The sequence below is a fragment of the Melanaphis sacchari genome, unplaced genomic scaffold (assembly GCF_002803265.2).
Source record: "Melanaphis sacchari strain LSU unplaced genomic scaffold, SCAv2.0 Contig103_pilon_pilon, whole genome shotgun sequence".
Classification (NCBI taxonomy): domain Eukaryota; kingdom Metazoa; phylum Arthropoda; class Insecta; order Hemiptera; family Aphididae; genus Melanaphis; species Melanaphis sacchari.
This window is the reverse complement of record NW_020270383.1, coordinates 452,032-476,587: the sequence shown is the minus strand read 5'-3', so window position 1 is coordinate 476,587 and position 24,556 is coordinate 452,032. Positions and strand designations below refer to the sequence as shown.

Genomic DNA, 24,556 nt, shown 5'->3' with positions numbered 1-24,556 from the left:
AGGAGAATATCCATCGACTGATTGACTAATTTAATTCTATTAATGTGGAACCGATTAGCAGTTTCCAATTAGACTACACAAATCATCACAATACGTAGGTACTTATCAATATCAATTTAACCCGACCATCAGTATTTTGATATATTAGTGGTTTATATTATATTACTGTTACGTAGGTAACCAAAATCATCTTTGGCTGACATTTGTGTTTAAATATACCCTGGTTAATGCGTTAAACTATTATACGCTTATAAGTCACGACCTGAAAATCGTTAATTTAACAACGACAACATCGACTGCGAATACGGCAAAGCGTTTTTAGTTTAATTATGACATAATGTTATTGTATTTTAGCGATAAAAAGTTTATTACGGCGAATACGAGGGGGAGACGTTATTCAAACACGACAAAGACTATGACTCTCGAGGGTAAGATATACGTATAATATATTATATTATATTTATATTTTTAAGCCACCACGCAAATTTGAAATCTCCAGCATCCCACTGTTATTATGTGCCAACGACTGTGAAAGTAAAATTGTTTGTTCAATGATGGTCTTGCTCGCGGCGTAATAAAACACTCTCTGAAATGTCGTCACCCTCTCGATTTTTCAGCAGCTTGGACGGCTTTCGAACACCCGAGAGCAACAGTAGCGGCAGCCGCACCGCACTTAGTTGATTTATTTAATTACGTTTATGGTGTTTTCCATCTCCGCCGTAGACGTCAGTGATACTCGATGCCGATTGGTCCCAAAAAACGTAAAACTTTTATGATATTATAATTCGTGTACGGTATTCACGCGTCGTTGCACTTTACCAGACGTTACGATATATCAAGACGAAGACAAAATCGGAATAAAAATCATTTCAGTTTATCCAACACGCCAAAAGAAAAATAGTAAAAACCATTACTATTAAATTAAAATCCGTTAACACATAACTATAATCACTCCGGTCACAAATGTATTATAATTTTATTACATTTCGGTTTTAATGTTACGTTTATTTATGTTTTATGATAATATTAATATTCTCATCGTGTCGCACGTAAAATACACAAGTAACATAACGAAATACAATTAATATCGTGCACAAAATTAAATTTACAATATAAAATTGGGTACAACTATAATCTATACCTATAACCCACGGAATGATAATAATGATAGTACCAAATAACTATAATAGCTAAAAGTTAAAAAACCGTAATATCGTTTATTTATTTGTATGTTCACGCGTATACAGTATCACGTGGGTACCCGTATCTTGCTATTTTTGACAAACGATTGACGCCCCCAAATATGTTACGTTTTACATGATATGCATATTGCACACGTTTATCAAACGTGCGCCCACTCATGTGCTTTTGCCTAATCTGTAAACTAATAGTATAACTATTACAAGCGATTTAAACTATAAGATAGAACCGTTATAATTTTTTACGGTTAAACAACGATATATCACATATTATTTTTTCGGTACACCTAATAAGGTACATCTTGCAATAACGAGTATTACTATTGTTGCGGCCACGACTGTAGGCTGTTCTGATTGATTTCGAACGGGATAAACGTGAATATATTATGGCGCGTTCGGTCCAATTCGATGTAAACCTTTAAACAGGAATGTCGACATCTACATAATATAATATACAGGAAGATTTACCGGTGGTATTCATATCCATTATTCCTATAACAATAAAATATTATACAAATTATTCTGATTTCGGAAATTTTTAAGCGTAGGCACATCATTACATTTTGTTGTGCTGTTTAATGAGTGTCCTGTGGCGAAACAATCTTATTTTTTTCAAATGTAACCACTTTTTTTCTGCTGTATTTTATCAAGGAGATGATTTTTATTTTTTTCTGTTAATGTAGGGTCATACATTTAAATTTTAACGTAAATACAATAGGAACAGATGTAATACAATAACAGTATTACGAGCTACTCAACCGGCTTTAATAAAAACAATCATCGAACTAGATTTCTATGTATATTTTTGTTTTCAATAGAGTGATCTTATTGTTTTATTGTTTTAGATGATCAGATGATTAGAGTGAGTTGATAATGATCGAGTTTTGTGTAAATCCACCAAGATTATGAACGAAAAAGTGTACGAACGTGTGGATTATGTGCGTGTTTGTCCGCCAACAATTTTGGCAAGTACTATTATATAACACTATTATTATTGTATTATGTTATTATATAACGTGGCCACAGGCATCTCAGGTAGTGACTCACGAATAAAACACGTGATATGACTTTGAAAAGTTTGGAAAATGTCAGTGGAGTAATCCGCTACAGATATAATAATAATAATAATAATAATAAAAATAACCATTACGAAAACGGTAGACAAAAGAAATCGAATAGATCACATATTATAATAAATCTATCATAACGTGAGTAAAATACACTAAATATATTTAAAATATAGCCACAAATAAAATAATATTTCTACCACAGATTGCATAATGTCACAGTGGAGCATTATTCGAATTATTCGGAATAAGGTCGTATAAGCGTCGTCGTCGATAAGCGTGTTGATAATTTACATTGCTGACATGTTATCAGTGGCGTATCTAGGAGGGGGTTAAGCATAGTTAATTAAAATTAAGTACAGTAACAAAACATTTGTTTTTTCACCGTAAATTATCTTTGTAATATAATAAAAAATATATCTACAATAAGTAATAGTATCTCACGGAAATACATTTCGTCCAGTAAATTATAAATATATTTATAGTTTTATACCGTTATAGTAACATTATATTCGTATAATATTCTGACCGTATAACCTTCACTTGTAAAAAACAAAGTGCTGTGTGCTATTTTTACATTTTCTAATAGATAAGTGACAGAATAATAGAGTTGATAATACAAGTACCTAGTTAGGTTTATGCATAGATGCACATTCAGTCTCAAACTAGGGAGTGCTAAAACGTTTTACCCATAAATGACCCGTGGGTGGCTTCACCCCAAACCCCCCCCCCCCCTATAGGTTATACATACCAAAAATTAATTATTTTAATTTAAAATAAAACCATTAGATTTAAAAAAAAAAATCAGAGTAGTGAATTTGATTTTCAATAAACTGTTTATTTTGTTCAATATATTATTATACAAATTATAACCGATATTGAATACTTTCTTGAAAAATATGAAATCAATTAACAACAAATGTTTTATTATTTAATGTATTGTGTATTTATAAACATAAAAATTAAAAATAATAACAAATTAGAAATACATAAATTATAATAAATCTAATTTTCTAAATTTTTCAATAATATTTTCATTCTTTAAGCCATTCGTCAGTTCTTTTTCTATGCATAAAGATGAAATATTCGTAAATCTGCTCTGTAGTCTGTACCATACTAATACATTATAAATTAAACATTAACAAACCTTTAGCTTAGGGCGTTTAGATACCGTTTCCAAATCACTCAGAGTATCCATCTCAATAACTGGTAATTTCAAAGCTGTTTTATCAGTTTATACGAATATGTTATGTTTAATAAATTAAATAACAACATATAAACACCACACTAATAAATTTTTAAAATGTATGTAGAAAAATGGAATAAAAAAAAAAAAAAAAAATGAAAAAAGGTGTATACAAGTATAGATAAATTAATGTATAGCAAATATATTATATATTATTAAAAAATGATAGTTTGTTGGTGTTCAGGGTTAATTAGATGTTTCACAGATAAAAATTGGATAAGTTTGGTGGTATTTGATGGATTTGTGCTTAATATTTCCGCTAGGTAATCAGGTATTTGAAGTTTTCTTCTTTCCATATCGTATACTCGTACTCTATATTCGATAAGAATATGTTTGACAGTGAGGAGGACTCCGCATAATATGCGTACAGTAGAGGGATTGTATTCATCATTATTATTATTATTACGAATACTTTAAGCGTTTTCAAAACAAATTATGAGCTTTGGATGTTATGTTTGAGGCATTAGATGCTATACATATAAGTGATTATGTTACACCAAAAAATAAAAAAACAAATATAATATGCACATTGCACATACAATAATAATATAGAGTTTTTGCGCAACGCCGGTTTAAAATAACGTATATATTATATATATGTATACCGCCCGTTTATGTCATTTACTGAAATACGTCTGTATGTATCCGCTTCGAAAAACAATTCTGCGTTTGCTTTTTTACGAAAACAAAAATTTTTGATTTGATAAACGTTATTGTTAACCGCCTTTAGCCTTATTACCAATAATACAAACACTGACGTTATGGTATGTGATAAACGTAATGCCGTTTGATTGAACCAAATGTTACTTTTACTGTGATGTCAGCCAATCGTCAGAGGAGTTGTGTAAAAATTTCGCAATACAAAAGCATTTTTCTGTAGGTATCTATTCAATGCAACGACGTGTGGATACGGTTTGAAAGCAATATTTCAGCTGTGCATAATACGAGTATTTACGTCTTCGCCCGTTATTTTTTTTCGACGGATACGTTTTGACAGTACATTATATTATAATTTCCCGTTCCATATTATATTATTATCTTGTTCTGTGGAGATTATTTCTCGGATATCCGTGCCCCTATGGATACTCGCCTCCGACCCGTTCCCTACACTTTGGGCGAACGCCAGTGCACGCGCACAGACACACGCGCCCGCGCGGGCGCACGGGTACACATCACTACGTATTACGTCCCGCAGAAAGTCACGTCGAATCGAATTTGCCGGGTGCCGTCAACGTTATTACGTTTATAATTTATATTAATGTTGCTGCGAAGTTTGATGGTATAATAATAACGTTATATTCCGCCATTGCTCGCGCGTGCATCCACGGTAGTATTGCGCGTATCATACGTCGTGTGCTACAGGTCGCGTTATTACATTGGTATTCTAATCGTGACGATGTGACGTCGTGTGCTCTGCACGTGGTGCGATCGAATCCGTTGACCAGCAGTCGGCCGCACCCGTGACGACAGTGGTTAATAATAATAATAATAATAATAATAATGCGCACACGATTTCGTCGAATTGTAAGGCGCGCGTGTGACGGCGAGCTCCAGCAAAAGCGTGTGGGGAGGGGTTGAAAGGGGTGCGACGGGAAGACGGATAGACGAGCCGCGACTCTCGCGAATTACTCCGTTCGTCGCGCACGCAGCAGCTAGAGAGGATCGCGACGAGGCGCCCTAATCGTGGAAGGGGGGGGGGGGTTGCTTAAGCACCTCCGAGTTTTTCGTGTCTTTGTAATTTCAAATATCCATGTTTTTAATGACGTAATTTTATTTTTAAGATTTCATTATCAGTTGTTTGTTTTGCTCATCTTGCATACAGATTATAATAATTCGTAGTATTGCTTTTATAGTGAATAATAACATAATATCGTCGTGTTGAGGTCGCTGCAGGAAAATAATCTTTAACCGTGGAGGACAGTAAGTCACGGACGGTCGGCAGCGATCGTAACGAGTGATAGCCGACAATGACCTCGTCGTAAGCTCAAAATAGCGATATTGTTTGTCTCGCGCGATTCATAATCGTAGCACCCCCCCCCCCCCCCCCCCGAGATTCGAACTCCATAGTAACACCGGTTGAACTCGGCTAGTTGCTTTTCGTGTACGACGTCGTACGCCGAACGGACGAGATTCGTTATAAAAAAAAAAAAAAAAATTAACGTTTGTGGTGGTAATAAACAGGACAACGCGTTCGCGGGAAAAGCGACGAACGGTGTGAGACGATGGCACATGTAGTTATTACGATACGCCGGTAATACTGCTTCGATGGCGGTTCGCTGTGGGTCTTGCAAGTGTCTTGGATTGGGAACGATCCGCCGGGAATGGACCTACTACTACGACATTATCGTGCGCACACGCCGGGCAAATGCATAATGGATGAACGACGACGAAAAACGACAAGAAAAAAATCATACCGAACTAAACGCCCCGGCTACCTATATATATATACGTACGTAGGTAACTACGTTTGCCGGGAGTGTGCCCGCGCGCGCTTATCGAACGTCTCGTTCTCTCGCCGGGCCCGGCTGTTTTTATTTATTTACCCGCGCGACGTGTTTGTCGTTCGATGCCGCGACTTTGTTTCGGGATTTTGATTGAATACTTTTAAGGTTTTTTTTTTTTTTTTTTTTTTTATTTCATCGAACTCGCGTAGAACACACGATATGCGTACGCACACAAACGTCCAATTCCCGAGCGTGTGTTGTTTTTGGCAAATAGCTTTTGATATAAACTCGTTAAAAATTCACATCCAACTCACTATATCACGTGCGGTATCAAAAGTTTTTTCTTCGTTTAAACCGCTGACTTTCCGCGAAGGCGAATATTATGTGATTATGTGTAAAAATGAAAACCAGCGCGCAAACTTTACCGGTTGTTTATCTTTTGTTATTATTAATATTTCACTTCTTTGTTTAAAATTAATCACTGTAAATAATAAATAACTATCAGATCATTATGAGTTTCCTACGTTTGTTTCCGACGTACCTAACAACAATATTCGCGATGGCATGACAAATATACGCATGTACGTGTGCGTGCCAGTATACCTACAAAATGTGACTCTACTTCTTCTTCAAATACCCGATATTGTACACTGCGATTCATCGTTTATGTTTTTACGGATAACTTTTGTGGATAATAGTCGTGGATTTTCGGGAGATAATTATTAATGAATATCGCGAAAATTACAGAATATTTAATGTATAATTAAATTATCATTATTGTTCGATAAATATCATTGCTGCTGAGCAAATAAAATATAACACAATGATGATACATAGATTGAATGGCTTTTATTTAAAAACTTTATTTCCTATTATCTAGTGAATACAATCAATTATAAAATAATGTAATACTGTATCATTATTTTTTTAACGTTGTTTTAGAATTAATTAGTTATTTGACCAAATTTAAAGTTAGATTATACCCTAAAAAATGTATCTTTTACGAGTCGCTGTTGAATAAAATATATTGTTTAATTTAAAGTACTCAATACAATAGGTATCTGTGAGTTAAAAGAAAAAAAAAACTTCATTTCTTAGGTAAATATTCAATTTATTGATTTATATGCTATTAAAAACAATTTAAATGTTGTACTCCGATGTAATGTTATTTTTAAAGAACTTGTTTAATGTTCATATTACATAAGTATATTTTTAAATAACAGTTATTAAAATTAAAATATCAAATCAAATATATTTCAATGATCTCAATTACATAAATAATACAATAATAAGGTTTATATAAAAAAAAAATATCAAGAATTTAGAAGTTAAAATAGCTGTCAAAAGCAGATTGTGTTTTCATGAAACTATTATTTTTGCATTGAATATATAACTTAGTAAGTGAAAAACTATAATTTATAAGCACAAAATTTTATGTCAATATTTACCCCTGAAGTAAATTCTCGTGAAAACCAAAAATATTCAAGTACAAAGAATGATCAAAGTTATGAAACTTAATATAGAGGTAAAATATTTTAATAAGACTCTTCCAATAAATAAAATGCTGCTAAAATTGTCCAAAGAACAATTATTATTTATCATAGGTTATTATATTTTATGTTAATTATTAACTAATGCTTGTAGGTGAATTTTAACAATGGTATAACCGTGCTAAAAGAACTGCAGCTTTAACCAAAATTTTAAGAAAATTAAAAAATAAATTTCAGTGTTTTGTCTACATACCTACAATGTAAAATTTAGCTGTAATACGTACTAAAATTTTAGTTTAAGGTTTATAACAGAAAGTTAAGTCTTCCTTCATCACAAATTATCAATGCTAAAAAAATAAAAAATATATATAAATGAATGCTAAAAACCTTAACTCTTCTATGTATTGTAAATGTGTACTTGATATATGCATTTTAGTAATTCTAATTATGATCAATATAATTTTAACTCTACTTGTACTTATTACAATATAATAATAATTTTAAAAATAACTTTTTACATCATAAATTATTAGATTTACCTTTTTAGATATTCAGATAACGAAAAATTGGAAACTGTGCAAGAATTTTTGGTACTAAATAATATTGACAAAAGACACGAGGAAACTTAACGACTATGTTTCTATAAATAATGTAATCATATTTTTCTTTTTTTAATGAAAATTCCCGTAATTACATGCCATGCAATACGTGTGAGTTATTATAGTACTTACCTACTGATGAGTAAAGTTTCAAAAAAACTAAGAACATTAAGTTACCAAATTTACACCTAATCATTGGTATAGATAAATCCAAAAAACAAATATAAGAAACAATATATAACATTAATGTGTTTTTAAATAATGTGAAAAATAAATAAAGCTTTTTTTTTTTACCAATATTTATCTATACTCAATGCATTTAGCTTTCAAATGATTCTCTATTGACATTTTATTTTTAAGTACATAATTTATTGTATAATGTATATTTTATAACAATTAATAAACATATTTAACTTATGAAAAAATATCTATATCAGCTATATTACGTCACATGTAATCAACCATTTTATAATTGAAACATACTAATAAATTGTATATTATTATAATACAATAAACATTGATTTTCATCATCGTGACAGTAAACACGAACAATTTCAAAAAGTAATGGATTCATTTTTTTTTTTTTTTTGTTAACAAATTAAATTTACGTGTGATTCCAATATTTTATATTGCCATTATTTTTATTTATCTTTATAATAATATAGTTTTTGTTTTATTAATTTATCACCATTTTATTTCCAACAGCAATCCATATTTTTTATATAATAATGTATAAAGCATACTGTAATGTATGACTGTACATTACCTGTATAGTTCATAAACAAATGTATTGGAGTAGAGTTTAAACGCGCAGACATCATTATTAAAAAAAAAAAAGTTCAAGAGACAAGAAAATATATTTTATCTTAGCAATATTCTACCATAAAGTAATAACATATAACATAAAACATTATTATGATTTTAAAAATATAATAACAATTCATAACTAAAAATATAGTGATGAATAGACATTTTTTCATATTATTTCAAAATAATGATTATTTTATATACTATTAGTTTTGAAGTTAGCGTATTAGTAAAAATCAAAATTCACCGAACAATAATAAAAAAAAATTTACAAAATAGTATAAAAAAAAACAAAAATAAAAATCTAAAGGAATTATATTGAAAATATACCTACATAATTCATTAAAAAAACAAGAATTATCAATTAAATTATTTATAACATCTAAATAATATTATTCTAATTTTAATTAAAAATAATATTGTTATTCATTTAACATGACAAAGTGGTTATTTTAGTTCATTAATATACATTTTATAAAACTGTTAAAACAAAGTAAATTAACCCAAATTTTACTAAAATTACAACCTGTGTTTTCAAGAATCACGGGTATAACTTAATAAATTATTTTATAACATTGTTTTATAATACAATTTTAATGATCGATTAGTTTATTCTGTGCAATCACATGTTATATAGGTAATGAATTATCTTTATTTGTGTTCAGGAGTTTTGAAAGGTTATCACATCCAAAAACCAATCGATGACCTTTTTAAAATACAAGACTGGATATTGTTATGTCTATTAACATATATTATTTCATAACACTTGATAATTATTATTTTGATAAAAGGTTATTTTATAAAATAATGCCACTTTTCAAAAACCAAAACTAATGTATCACTACCACGTCAACATGTAGGAAATTATGCGTGTAATTTCGCCTTTCTCTTGTGAAAAATGTATTAAGTTGGGACGAATTATTCAAATATCATAAATTAAAATTTACCCTGAAAAACCGAAAATGTAATACTTATTTCACATATCATGTTATTTATGATTTCATAAATTACCCACTTAAAATAAATATTTTGAAGATGTGCATTATACATCATTTATATTATGTACTATTATAAAACAAATTAATGGTTGTTTTGACGTTATAAAAACACGCAAGTTACTAACATCTCAACTGAGAATAGGATATCATATCCATATTAATTTCTAAGTGTTATACTTATTGAAAATCTTAGTTTGATCATAATTCAGTCTTAAGAATGTAAATAATAATTTCGTAAAAAAAGATTTTATACATATATTGGAACCTTCTTTCGACAATATTTTGATTAATCTTTGCCTTCGATATTACGTGATGATATGTAAAACATTACAAATATATTTCATTGAAGTAATGGAAGCATGATAAAATAATCTTTTACAATGATTTAGTGTATTTTATTTATAATGAATCAAAAAATTTTCAATGAGTTATGTTGTTGAAACCTTGTTTAAAAATAATTTTTTGTTAGACAACAAATTCACATTTTTAAAAACACTGAGCATTCAGTAAATAATGTATTTTCAGGTTTATATTTTATTTAAGAGTAGGAATAGTTGAATAAATCAGTAAAATAAATTCTATTCCATTAGCTTTTTAACAAACACTCTATACTTTTTTGAATATCAAGAAAAAATAAATCTTTACTGGAATCCATAAAACTTTCTATAACGTTCTAAGTTATATAACTTAGACTTAACATAAGTTGTGTGTCATTGAATTTTAAATCACTTTTATGTATATGTATACGATAATACAAGTACTGAGTATTAAGCTATCCAATACTATATCATGCTTATAATTTATAGATTTTTTTACGAACAAATTAAAGTAGTAAAAGTATGTAAAATAGGTGAAATCTCTTACTTATAGTAGTCTGTGTTTTTACTCTTTAAAGTATATATTACACTTTTTTTTTACTTTTATCGACTAACTTAACAGTAATGAAGTGGAATAAAATAATGTGTTGAAGTTCACAAAATTCACAATACCAATCATAATGTTATGCAGTCATGAAATGACTAATGACTTAACGGAAGTCTTGATTGATAATTCCGGTTACTTAAGAAAGAAAATACATAGCATGATTATCATTACCATAAAACCATGTTTCTTTTGGATCTTGGTTAAGAATTATTGAATTGTTATTTTTTTAAAGAGTTGTAGTAACTCAATGCAAAAGTTGAATGACGTAATCATTTGTAATGTTTTAGTTCATAGTTATATTAAGTGTATATTTTTTAGATGATGTGCGTTGATTTGTAAATACTGATTAAAACGTGTAAATCATATATACGTAGTTAGAATTATTTATGATAACAGCTGTTTTAATTATAAGTTATTTTATCAAGACATAAACGGATATAGAATTTAAGTTACTATGATTTACAAATAAACTACCATATTATGACGAAACGGTTGATTACAGCTATACGTAGAGAATTTCTCTTATAAATATCGTTGATAGACTATATTACTAGAATATCAAGTAGTATATAACTATACAAGTAGTAAGTATATTATACACAAATGAATACACTAATAAATTACTTTCTGAATGAGAACCATTGCTAATCAAGTACACTGAAGACATATTGAAACTGATACTCAAATAGGTACATACATTAAAAATAATATAAATTGTTTTCCAAAATAACTATTATTTTTGATAACATAAGGCATATTTTTATTTTTATTTTTTTATATTTTAAGAATTCCGATATTGACTTTAAAATTATAACGCTAATTTTATTTGTATTTTATATTCATTATTATATTTCAATTGTAATTTGATCGCTAAATAATATTGTAATGATTTATAAGCATTACACTATACTACGGAATAATGACGTACCCTAAATCAAAACCATATTCGTTATTTGAATAAATAGAACAAAAACGTACAATGAAATATCCAATATAATATGTTGTAATTTAAAATTATTATAAATGACTAACTTACACTAATGACTAATTTGAAATTACGATTGCACTGAAATAAGACAACTAATTTATAGTTATGTCAACATAAATGTTTATGCATTTTTACTGTTAAATCTATAAGTGGGCACACAATAAAAAGGTAGTTAAACAAACAAATTATTATTTTTTAATGCTGTACCGTTATTTAATTTTTTTTTTTTAGTTATTGTATTTTATTATAGTATACATCCATGCATATTTTATACTGATCCGGAAAGTACCCATTTTACAAAAATGTTAAGTTCATAGTGTATACTCATAATCTATAATTCAACTTGAATATTGCTAAATTTTTCTGTACTCATAGAAAACTGTTATTTTCGTATCATCTTGTACTCTTAATTCTCTATTTCCAATATCCATCTTCACCTCTACTCTTATTTCCTATAACTACTAATGCAATATAATCTCATAAATCTAGAAAATTTTTATTTCTTAATTTAATAATAATTCATTTTACTTGTATTATGGTGTATATGACATATTATGTATATTATAATTGTAGAATTGCAGACAATACGTCATGCGTAGGTACCAATCGCATATTTTGCATTATTGTTTTAAAAAACTAAAGTCTGATCATTATCAATAATTTTAATTTTACGTCATACATTTAACATTTAACTAACAAGTGATAAAATATAGCTAGGCTATATAATAAAAATATAAGTATTAGCGCACAAAATTAGTTATGTACGTATAATGTGAATAAAATAATTAATTTAAAAAAAGCCTCTTATTTGTCTTGTGTAGTTGTGTTCAAAATATTTTTTATAAAATAAACAATAATAATAATGGTAGTAAAGTAAAAAACAAAAGGATGAAAAAAATAAAAATATATAGTATTTTATGAATATATTTTATTATAAAAATCTAAAAAACTCAATGAAGTGGAACGTTTTTTTTTTTTTTTTTATTTAAATATTTTTTTTTATTATTGTTGTTTGTGTTTCTGTTTACAAAATACGCGTATATTGTGTTCTAGGTATATGCATATAATATTACTTAATAAATAAAAAATAATCACTTATTTTTAATATTTCTAAAAATAGAACTGTTGTGTAATTTAAAATTAACTTATGTATTTCATTTAAAATATAGAAATACGCTATGATTATTTTATTTCGTAACATGCATATCAAAGGGTTTACATAAAAAAAAAAAAAAAAAAAAACCATACAACAATTACTTTTAAAATTAGATTGCACAACAAACAATGTACAACATAATAACCTGCCTTTGAGAATACATAGATAATGAAATATAATTTAATTGGCCAATTAAAGAAAAATAAGACACAAATCGATAATGAAAAAATAGATAGTCATATCTGATATGTCCTCCTCACCAAAAAAATAAATAAATAAGTAAAAATAATAATAAGTCAAATTATATTTTCATATTGTATTTTGTACGAGTTCAGATTCCTAGGAATTCATATGGTTCGAGTGATTTATATTTTATTGTTCTTCAATTATCACGACCTCGACGTTATTTATGATTTCAAATAGAAGCTCTAGGAAAAATTCTTTTATTTCACTAAACTACAACATTTTCCTTAGTGTTCAAAATAATTGACGGAAATAATACAATATTGTCCCGGCACTTAGAGTTCTAATAGTATGTGTGTACTTTTAAGTTTTCCAAATCAAATTCAAATATAATATTGAGAGCAATTTGCGATTAGTATATTTGTAATACAGCGTTCATTTATAATTTTTTTGCAAATTAATCTACATTTATTTTTCAACCAAACACAGTAATATTTTTTTTTGTTTTAATTTGTCGATGAGTTAACAAACAAATTCAAAAATATAATCTTCTACTGTCACAACTTTGACGAAATCAAAAATTAATTTAACATTCCAAACAATCCATATAAAATAATTGGCTCATTTTCAAATCCCCAAAACATAATTTTTATTTAAAAAAAATTGAATGTACAATGTTGTATAATTAAAAAATATAAATATTTATATAAAGTTAATAACTTTTACAGATGATACTTAAAAAATAAAAAATAAAAATCTAGAAGGCTAAAAAATTAAACAGTAAGTGAAAGGATTAAAATGTGCTTCAAAAGTATATACATTTATTTATTAATGTTTTATTTTATTTTGTTTGTAATTATAAATATACACTTCATACTTAAAGAAAATAACCGAGATTAATCCTTTTTATATTCTTTTAATCTTTTAAAATTGTATTTTATGTTGTGTTTTGTAAATAATAACTCTTTAGTGATCATATTATTTTATTATGTTATAAAAAACATTTCTATTATTGTGTAAACAAATTTGTTTAGATATACGTATTGTACATATTATGTACTACATTATCGTTTTCAATGAAAATAAATAAATTCCAACCGACAATATATCATATCACTGCTAAAATTACAAACAGCTAAACATTAATCTGAACATTATTACACTATTGATAATTGCTTATTGTAACATATGAATATAATATGGAATATAGGTAATAGAATATATATTAAAGATTGATTAATATTCATTAAATTAAAAATTACAAATCTGTGCGAATGTTGCTTAAATTGTTCATATTATAAATCAATAAATAACCCGTATTTACACATTATTTTTTTCAGTGTCCTCAGCAATATGACTCCTTAGTCACATTTTATCGCTTATTACTCATTAAAAATAAATGAGTAACTATTAGGAGTACCTATTTCACTATATTTTAATTACAAAAGGTTTATCAATTAGGAAAAACGTAATTTCACATAATTGTGTGAGTAAAACAAATTATACGTAATGTTACATAAATATTGTAAACTAAAATATGTAATTTACTAATTTCTGTTTCATTTTAGAACGAAAAAAAAGGAGATATTTTTGGATTGAATATTAACACCAATTATTGTTTTAAAACTGTATTAAATCCCTTCAGTTAAATTACATATCTCGATAACGGTAAATATTTATCCATCTAGTTTACACCAAGCGAAAGCTACTCGTATTTTCAAAGTCCACAAAAGCATCCTCTACGTCATTATACATAGTCTAAATATACATTTTTTGTCATGACAAGTGATATAAAAGAAACCTTACTGTGAATTTACGTAGTCATAGTAAAAAAGGTGTCAGTGTTATCGTAGACTTTTTGAATTAAACTACCAACAATGTGTTAAACGACTATATAAACAAATGACTGAAGCCTGAAATCTGGTAACGTTAGTCTGTCGTAATTGTTCATCCATTAATTGCGTGTAAAATATAAATACCAACTATAATATCATTTTGGGTAATCTATGACATTTCTTATACTCCCAGGAAGAAAACTTAATTAAAATATATAAGTGAAAAAATAATCTAACGAATTGACAGTGAAAAATGTCTTTATACCAACTATAATTTTATTATTTTTGTTTGAGCGACGTGAAGGTAAGAATATATATATCAGGATTCAGAAACAGGTATTATGTTAACATGCAGAAGGTTTGTAATTTGTCGATTTAGCCATTATGAGGAAAAAACTTACAAAATCAACAAAATAATTAAAGATCTATTTTGGTAACATAATTATAGATTTTTTATTCGAATATGCGCGTGCAACACAATAAAAAATTTAAGACCGTTCATTCGATAAGATGCCGGCCATTGCCCAAACTGTAGACCATGGTAATTCCGTTAAAACGCACTTAATCGAGTAAATAATGTTGCGATCGCGTAATTTAAATTGTATCATGTGTACCTAGTCAGCAAATACATGAAGGAATACAACTAATGCAGAATATATGTATAGCAAATAAACTTCGAAAACATCACTTGTAAAACAGTCACTAATGTTATTTTCCGGTCCTTGCGCTACACTCCCAAAACTCATTAAATGTGTTTTCCTTTCACGCAACAGTTTTTAATATTAAAAAAGGGTCCTACACGAGTTACGATTAAAAGCTATATTTGTTTTATTTTAAATCACCCTCAGTGCTGCTTAAATGTAAAATTTCTCATAAAGATACTTACTCAGCTCGATGAACATTTCTGATATAGATGAACGTAATAAATAAAAACATTGAGTTGTAGATGTTCACAAGTTAACAAGTTCGCGACAAACTGTGAAAGGAGGTAGTTTTCAAATTGTTTTAAAAACTTTAAAATTCGATAACGGAAAAAGAAAATTATATTTATTTGATTTAATTAATTTAAAAACAATTCAATTGAAGCATAATAACTTAAAAACTCTTCAACTATACTATTTGCACACTTAATATATATACATATTTATTTGAAAAAAATATTTTTCAACTATAAACCTATTCTAATTTAACCTATGAGCTATAAGTCAAACGTTTTTCAAACTAATAATTAGTAATCCTGGGAACAAAGTTCACGTATTTTAAATGATAGACGTTCCATACATTTTTTAAATAATTTTAGTAACTATTTTAGTTACTTATAAATTTTAAAAGTTAACTTAATAGTTAACTAAATAAATATTTTTATAACTACAGTAATTACTGATAACTAATAAAATTACAATACTACCAATACTTAAAAATAAACCGTGGTAATAAATACGTTAAAAGTTTAAAGTATTGATTGTTTTATTTGTATTCGGAACAAACTAATACATGAATATATATTATAGTATTATACAAATATAACTATAGAGTAATATTATAGTTATCTGCTGATAAAAAATAAAAAAAAAATTAATAAAAAGATAAAGAATAAGATTATTTATTTTATAAATATATCTATTTGATAAATTTTTTTAAGTGACATTCCTTTTGTTATTAATTTTAATATAAAACATTTTTGTCATGGAATACCAAATAAAAAAAATCTTGTTTATAATTTTTATTTTTAATATAGGTGTCTACGTTATCTTTTTTCATTTTTTTTTTTTTTTGTAATATATATATATTACAAAAGAATATAGTCACAACCTTTAGGAATACATTATGCTAACATAAGTAGACGTATTGCATTTTAGTGGAGAGAGTGTCCAGTGATAGCACTTCATAAAAATATATCATTTAAATTTGTATAGATAAAATAAAAAATATAATTTATTGATATTATAAAGCAAAACTGTAAATTAAATATATAAAAAACTTTGTAGATTTATATTTTATTGTGTGTACTTATATTATAATCAAAAATTGTCATTCAAACACTATATTTTGATAAATGGGCATTATTATTAATAAGCATTTAATTCCGTAATTGTGATATTAAATTTATTTTTGAAGATAAATATGATACAAATAAACATCCACATATTTCATGTATGATATAAGAAAACTTAATTATGTTTATCATCATAAAAAAAATTGAATTATTAAAAATTATAACAATGAAAACTAATAAATCTTGTACTGAAGTAGCTGTAATAATGACATAAGGTTTTTGCTATCGTATGGTATAATTTTCTTTTGATTTTAACTCAATAAAACCTAAAAATAATTTTTATTTCTCGTTATTTTTAAAATTTTTTGTTTTTATCGAAATAATTTACTTATTTGAAGTATTGTTGCATGAATGAACATATATCGAATGAGTTTTGAAGAATGGTAAAATATATGAAAAAGGTCAATTATTACCATAAAAATAAAAGATCCAAGAAAAAAATTCGATTACATGCACTCGTGATTTGATCAAAATATGATATTATATAATGTCATGTTTATATTTTTCTTTTTTGTGTATTTTCTGTTAATTCAAATACATAAGAAATATTTACTAGATTTTATTTGGAATATGTAATTGGACCTAGTTTGTGCTTTAAAGAAGTCTGAAATATTAAATATAACAATTTTTTTTTTTATAACTGGAGAAACAGAAAACAAAAATTATTATACTAGACTGATATAATTACTAGAACACGTAATTTAACAAAATCTGTTTTAGTGATTTACTCATTAATAAATTCCATTTAACACCTAATGTATAGCAAACCGATAATTACTTGCCCACCTATTTCATTATAACATTTAAAATAGTACACTGAATTATAATAACTTTAAAATATGGTAATACTAGCTTTAAAATGTTAAACTGTTTTTAAACAACTGTTATGTCAAAAAATTGAATTTTTTTATCAAATAACAAACAAGAATATTTTGTCTTATAATTAATACCAATACATGTTTATATTTTTTAGTACTTATTTTTTTTCAGTCTGTTACAGTGATAGTGAGAATGAAACCTACGATAAATAAAACAAAATAACATATGTTTCACGGAATAAAAAATTACTTCATTGAAGTAACAATATAGTAGATACCTATGTAATTTAGTTATATCAAATTTAGTATTTTTACTGAAGTAAAAAGAACCTTAAAATTATTTTTCAAAAAACTATAATCGATAAGTGTCTAAATAAAGATACTGCTTTTATCAATAATATATTTTATGTAGATCTTAGTTAAATTTCATTGAAAAAAAGAAATTAATTTTTAAAAACTATTTTATTGTTCTAACATTGTTATACTTATTAGTAATTATGCGATTAAGTTACACCGTTACTGAGTGCTGAAAAAAAAATACGATAAGTAATATATATAACTGTAAACGAAAATTGTTGCAGTTAATTCCAAAAACCGTTAAGAATAACATATTATTATATACATTAAAGTTTTATACATATCTAAAAACTTAAGTTATTTCAAGAAAATCGGTGATACAATAATCTAATTATTGATAAATTATAATCGATAAAAATAAATCTTTTAGAACTATCTTAACAATCTGTTTTGTAAAAAATGAAAACACGGAGACACTAGAAAAACATCTATAAACTAGCTTAACTATACGTTGTTAATTTATTGTCTTCAAATAACATATTAATGCAAAACATCCATGGCGACAAACATTGGCCAAAAGCAATATTTCTTGGGTTAAAAATATTATTATACTATAGAATTATATAGTAGGTGCATGTACACTTAAACGATCACGACACTGATAATGATTTATTATTTTATTTATACTGTTTATACATAGGTACAGGTAACACATTTTTTACATAATTAATGCCTTATTTAACGTACACACGCGTATTTTACCGTGTTATTATAGTAATATATTATATAGGATAGTGTACTTTATATGTCTAACCGACTGTGAGTGAAACCTTACCTTATAACGTAAAGTAGAGGCACTAACGGTGTCGGTATAAATTTAGGGTACCCACCTTTCTACGGAGACATTGTGTACAATTGTGTCTTAGTGGTTTAATTGTTTTCTGATGCGTTGAAAACATTATGCACGCGCGTGTCAGTATGAGTTATGTAGGTACGTCGAGTGTGTAGCGTATTTGTAATAATTTATTTTAAAAGAGTAATACTGGAAACAAAACACCCTCTTCTTTTAAAGTTCACGACATTAATTTACGAAATAGCCAAACCGAGAAACAACGCATTTAATATAACCACAGAACCACTGAGATAAATCGAGGGTAGAAAAAAAAATGAACATTTGGAAGTGGAGTGGTTTTCCCGTAGTACCGTTGTCGTAGGGCAACCCAAGATAAAATCGTAGCCACAACTATCCGAATAATAAAATTGGTCCCAAAACGTCCGAATTCGTTCTCAGATTATTACACGAGTATAAGACGCAAATTAGTTATTAGACTTTGAACACTTTAAATTTGCCTTACTACTTTATATACACTAAAAGGCATATAATTTAATGTATTTAGTATGAACGGTTATACATTTTCATATATTTTTATTCTATCAACAATAGTTTGAACTTTTCAATTTATTTAAAAATTCTAGTGGAAACCTATTTAAATGTGTACTGTTAAAATGTCGAGGATCATAATAATTATTCAGATATTGATGTTCAGGTATAGAAACCAATAATAATATAGATACATAATGTTACTATTATCATAATTTCATTGAGATATATTTTCATTTTGTTATTGGTGCACCTCGATGTAGTGAACAGTGAACTTCGTTTCGTCGAAAGCACCTTTGGGGAGTTTATATTACACTTATTATAAATACAACTCATTTTTAGTTAGTAGACGTAATATAATATGCAATATAATTACTCGGTGCTCCGTTATATAGCCGATTTTTTTTTTCAAAGAAAAACAAAAAAAAAAAAAATATAAACTTTAAAGTTGAATTTGTGTATATCCTATGCAAATAAAACTTAGTTAATAAATTGGGCGTATACCGATTCAGCGAATTTCAATCGGCTACTGTTTGTACTAACTAGTAAACTACCTACTCGCAATGTCATAAATTTATCAAAATGGTAGACACCAGTCATACGCTTTAATACTTTACTGAATTGTTTATTTAAATTAATTAACTTATATCACACAATATGTATATAATTCAACATAATGATTCACATAAAATACGCAGAACATTAAAGTATTAAACATAAATAAATTATATGGATATTTAATTTATAGAAAATTTATACAATTCATAGATAACAATGAATAACAATGAATTTACTTGAGCATTAATACGGATGCTGTCAAAAATAAATTTGAATTGTAATCAAATAAAAAAAAAACAAAAACAAAAAAAGAATTAAAATATTCTGATTTTAATACTTAATTCACAGTTTTTAAGTATCTGTTTACATAACATTTATTTATTTATACAATTAAAAGCGGACGGCAATCCAACGAGAAAAACCAATTTTATCCAATGATTAATATACAACGACTATTATAGATATTATATACAATGAGATAATTTATCACGTTTATCAGTAAATGCATTATGCATTTTAATAAATAAGACATTAATTTATTTGAACATGATTTAAATCTATTGGCCAATATTAACTTTTCGACATTAATACTACGCTGCTATATCGGTGAGTATTTAATTGGAACTGTAACCAATGGAATCAATCGCCGGCAGAGTCGATAATTAAAACCTTTTTTCAAAACGGGATAATTCGGTTGAATCAATAAATCCTCAATATCTGTACTATGTACACAGTACTGGTATCTTTCATTAGAGAAGAAAACCTTTTTTCGGTAATATTTAAAATAACGATGACATCTTTATTTGTCATTTATCTCCGTATATCAAATCATTTAATCTCGAAGTTGATAAAATAATCTTTCCTCGTATTCTTATATGTTCGTGAGTTACGTAGTCATATATATATATATATTTTTTTTATAAATATTTGCGTATGGCTTACTAATTTTCAGTTGTGTAAATACGATTTATTATACCCAGTATCATAATGATACCGTTCGTAAAGTCACTCACAAAAACTGATTCGTTAAATAATGAAAGTCACGTAGTATTAGTAGTATTACTAAATACCATTACGAGTTATATATACATATTATATATTGTATGCATCGGGATTCATCGTATAACACAATAATATTATCAAGTTTTATTTGTGAAAACACAATATTTTCAAGCTATTGTGATTTTACACGAAAATCGATAAGATTTTAATTTATCCTACTTATCATATTACAACGATTTTAACTCTTTAGCAGTACAAAAAAAATTTGGTAATAAATCGTTTCACGTCACAGATAAAGCATTTATTTATATTTATTTTACGTTACAATAAAATACTATGTAGATGTTAATGCTGAAATATTATTAAGTATAAGAAAATCGTTTACGTGAATTCAAACATAAAAATATTATTTTATATTTTGTAATACTCACTCAAATTATTTTCGTCAACGAGCAAAAGACCTGTAAAAAAAAACAAAACATTAATAAAGAAACACACACACACACACACATATATATATATATATATATATAAGAACATTTTTTTTTTTTTTTTTTGTTATTGTTAATAATAAAAAATATGTTAACAGTGTATCATATTTTACGAGCAAGCTAAAAAGATAGTATAATTTATGGCAACAATTATTTTAATTTTATTTTAGTGCATTTAACTAGAAATAAGGAAAATAAACATGAAAATTGATGAAAAAAAAAATCAATTTTACATTTTATCACTTTGGTCATAATTTATTATTATGTAATATACATAGAAAATATAACAGTTAAAATATAATTTCATTAAGTAATACAGTGATAACTAATTATTATATATGATGACATTAACGTTGGATCTATAAAAGAAGTACAATTTTAAACATTGGCTCTTCAACAGACGTAGGTACCCACATATTATGTAACATGACCTAAAACTATTTATTCTTTTTAAAAGTCAGTCAATCTTAAGTCGTGGGCATATGATATACCAATAAACTATATTAAATGATATAATAATATGCGCCTACGTGGCTACGTATTATGGATAGATCCAAATTAATATTGCAATCTGTAACACAATCGTCCACTTGGACGTTTGTCCTTGAACACGACATCCTCATATTTGTCTTAACTTGTTCATAAAATGTAAAAAGTTTAAACTATGTTATTAATTTCAAGAATTTTTACACCACGTATAAAACATATAATAATTTAAGTTAATGATAAGATTATAGCTGGTTGCTAATCTAACGGATTAGGAAACAATAATAAAGTCATTAATCCAGAGCACAAACAGAAGAAAAAAACATAATTTACATAAATATCAAAACGCTAAGCTAAAATTATATTTTACGACTGTTTAGAAAATCATAAACTCACCTACATTATAATGATTTAAGACATTAAATACTATTTTATTTTATGTACAACGCCAATGAAAACCACATGTTTTATTATTGTACTATTTTTACCCACGTTTAAAACTTCAATGAAACTTATGTTAATAACTCATTCATAAATAATGTGCAATAATCTACTTTATTTTGTTTAAAAAAATGTATACACATGAATAAAATCATTTGAGTTCTTGAAATAACTATAATGCTAATGCTAAATTATACATTCAATCAGACAGAAATAACGTCTTGCAAATATAATGGAATTATACTTGGGCAGATTATCTTAGAATACAATTAGGGGTGTATTGATAAATAATATTTTGGGTATACAGGTCAGTACCCTATATATGCCATATTTTATTAAATTGTATTTCAATATATTGTGTTGGTGTACTTGAAAAATTAATTACTTAATATAAGTAATCAAACAATAATTATTAGCAAATAACTAAAATATAATATACAAAATATCAATATAAATTACCTGCGCTCACTTATGACAGATAATAAATAATTATATAGTTATTTTTTGCATTTATGCATTTCTTTATAAATATTGTTATGAGTGTATGTACACCGTATACTCCAGTATACGCTCTAATACAACCCTGCAGAGTATAGTATAAAATATAAATACTTACGTGGTTAAAGTGTTTTTAAAAATTCGATATTATAAAAAAATGTACATAATTGGTTCAGAAAAAAATACATAAAACATACTTATAACAAAAGAGATGTACCCGTGAGCCTACATTATCAAGAACTCATATTTATAATAATCAAAATTAAATTTTGTACATTCGTTTATCGATCGATAGTTTTATCACACGTACCCTCTCAGCATTTATTCTACAGTAATCCCATAATTATTAATATATTTAATATTTCTATCAGTGCTTGGTAAGATCATCTGATGTTTTGCAGTAAATAGTTTTAGTGAAGTATAAAATGTTATAATATAGTATATAACTATAACTAGGTATAAGTATAAAATTAATTGTAGAACTAACAGTTATATAATTTTACTTTATTCAATACATAATATTAATCCATATAACCTTTAGTTCTAGTTTTAGGTACATACTGCACTTACGAAAAATCCAATAACCAATTAACGCTAAACCATATTGTAAAATACACTTTTGTTAAAAGCACATATTACCATCAAGTTGAGAAAAAAAAAAACTCGTGTACAACAAAACCTTTTCCATTTTTATAATCGAGAACTATTTTAAGTATATGGTGCACTTACCGGCAGATTATATACATCTCTGAATGTTACTCAGATTTAATAGTTCTATTAAAAACACAAAAGGTGCAAAAGCTGTATATTTGAACGAATTGAATGGTTAGATTATTTGATTCAATATACGTTCAAACTCAAGTACTGCTAAATGAATTTTAGTAGGAAACGACATCAGTAGATACAATACACGAGTGTATAATAACACGATTGTGTTACAAAAAAAACACCAAGTAGGTATATAGTTCATGGTCGTATATAGAACGACGAAATCTAATACTCCGACTAATGTACGTCTGTTGTATATTTGATTATATGGGTTGCTATTTCGATCTAACTCAACGTAACTATGATTAAATAATTAGACAAGAGATCAAACCAATAATAATTACTGACTAATGTTAAGAGCCAAGTAGATACCTATAAAAGTTCCAACTGGATAATGCAATAAATTGTTAGGTACTTAGTAAACGCGACGACAACTTTTAATCGGCATTTATATATTTTATTTTATTCCATCACGAAAGTCATGATAAAAATTCGAATACATAAAAATATAAGAATACTATAATTATTACATAATAATGTATTAATTGTATAATTTCAATGTAATCAAAAAAATAGAATTGAAACCATTGTAAAAGATAAGTAATGAATGAATAAGCAATAAGCTACATAAGTGCAATCGAGTACAGTACGTTTTATCATTAAATCATAAAATGTAAAATACAGGTGCATACCTCAATTAATTTATCGTTATTATGTTTCTTTCAGTACATGTCTTATTTTTATATTAGCTCGGTAGATCTTTAAATTAATCAGTCTGCAATTGTGTAATATTATTATTTGATTTTAATTATTGTAATCTTATT

The 24,556-nt window shown here is 26.7% G+C and overlaps 1 protein-coding gene across 3 annotated transcripts in view; it reads right to left on the bottom strand.

Moving 5' to 3' along the window:
- Positions 1-24,556, bottom strand: part of LOC112602270 (adenylate cyclase type 5) — a 122,993-nt gene that overhangs the window by 95,373 nt on the left and 3,064 nt on the right. For all 3 annotated transcript variants that reach the window (XM_025350262.1, XM_025350251.1, XM_025350270.1), the window contains exon 2: positions 21,480-21,509. The gene's annotated coding sequence lies outside the window, so the exon portion shown is untranslated. The remainder of the gene's footprint in view (positions 1-21,479; positions 21,510-24,556) is intronic.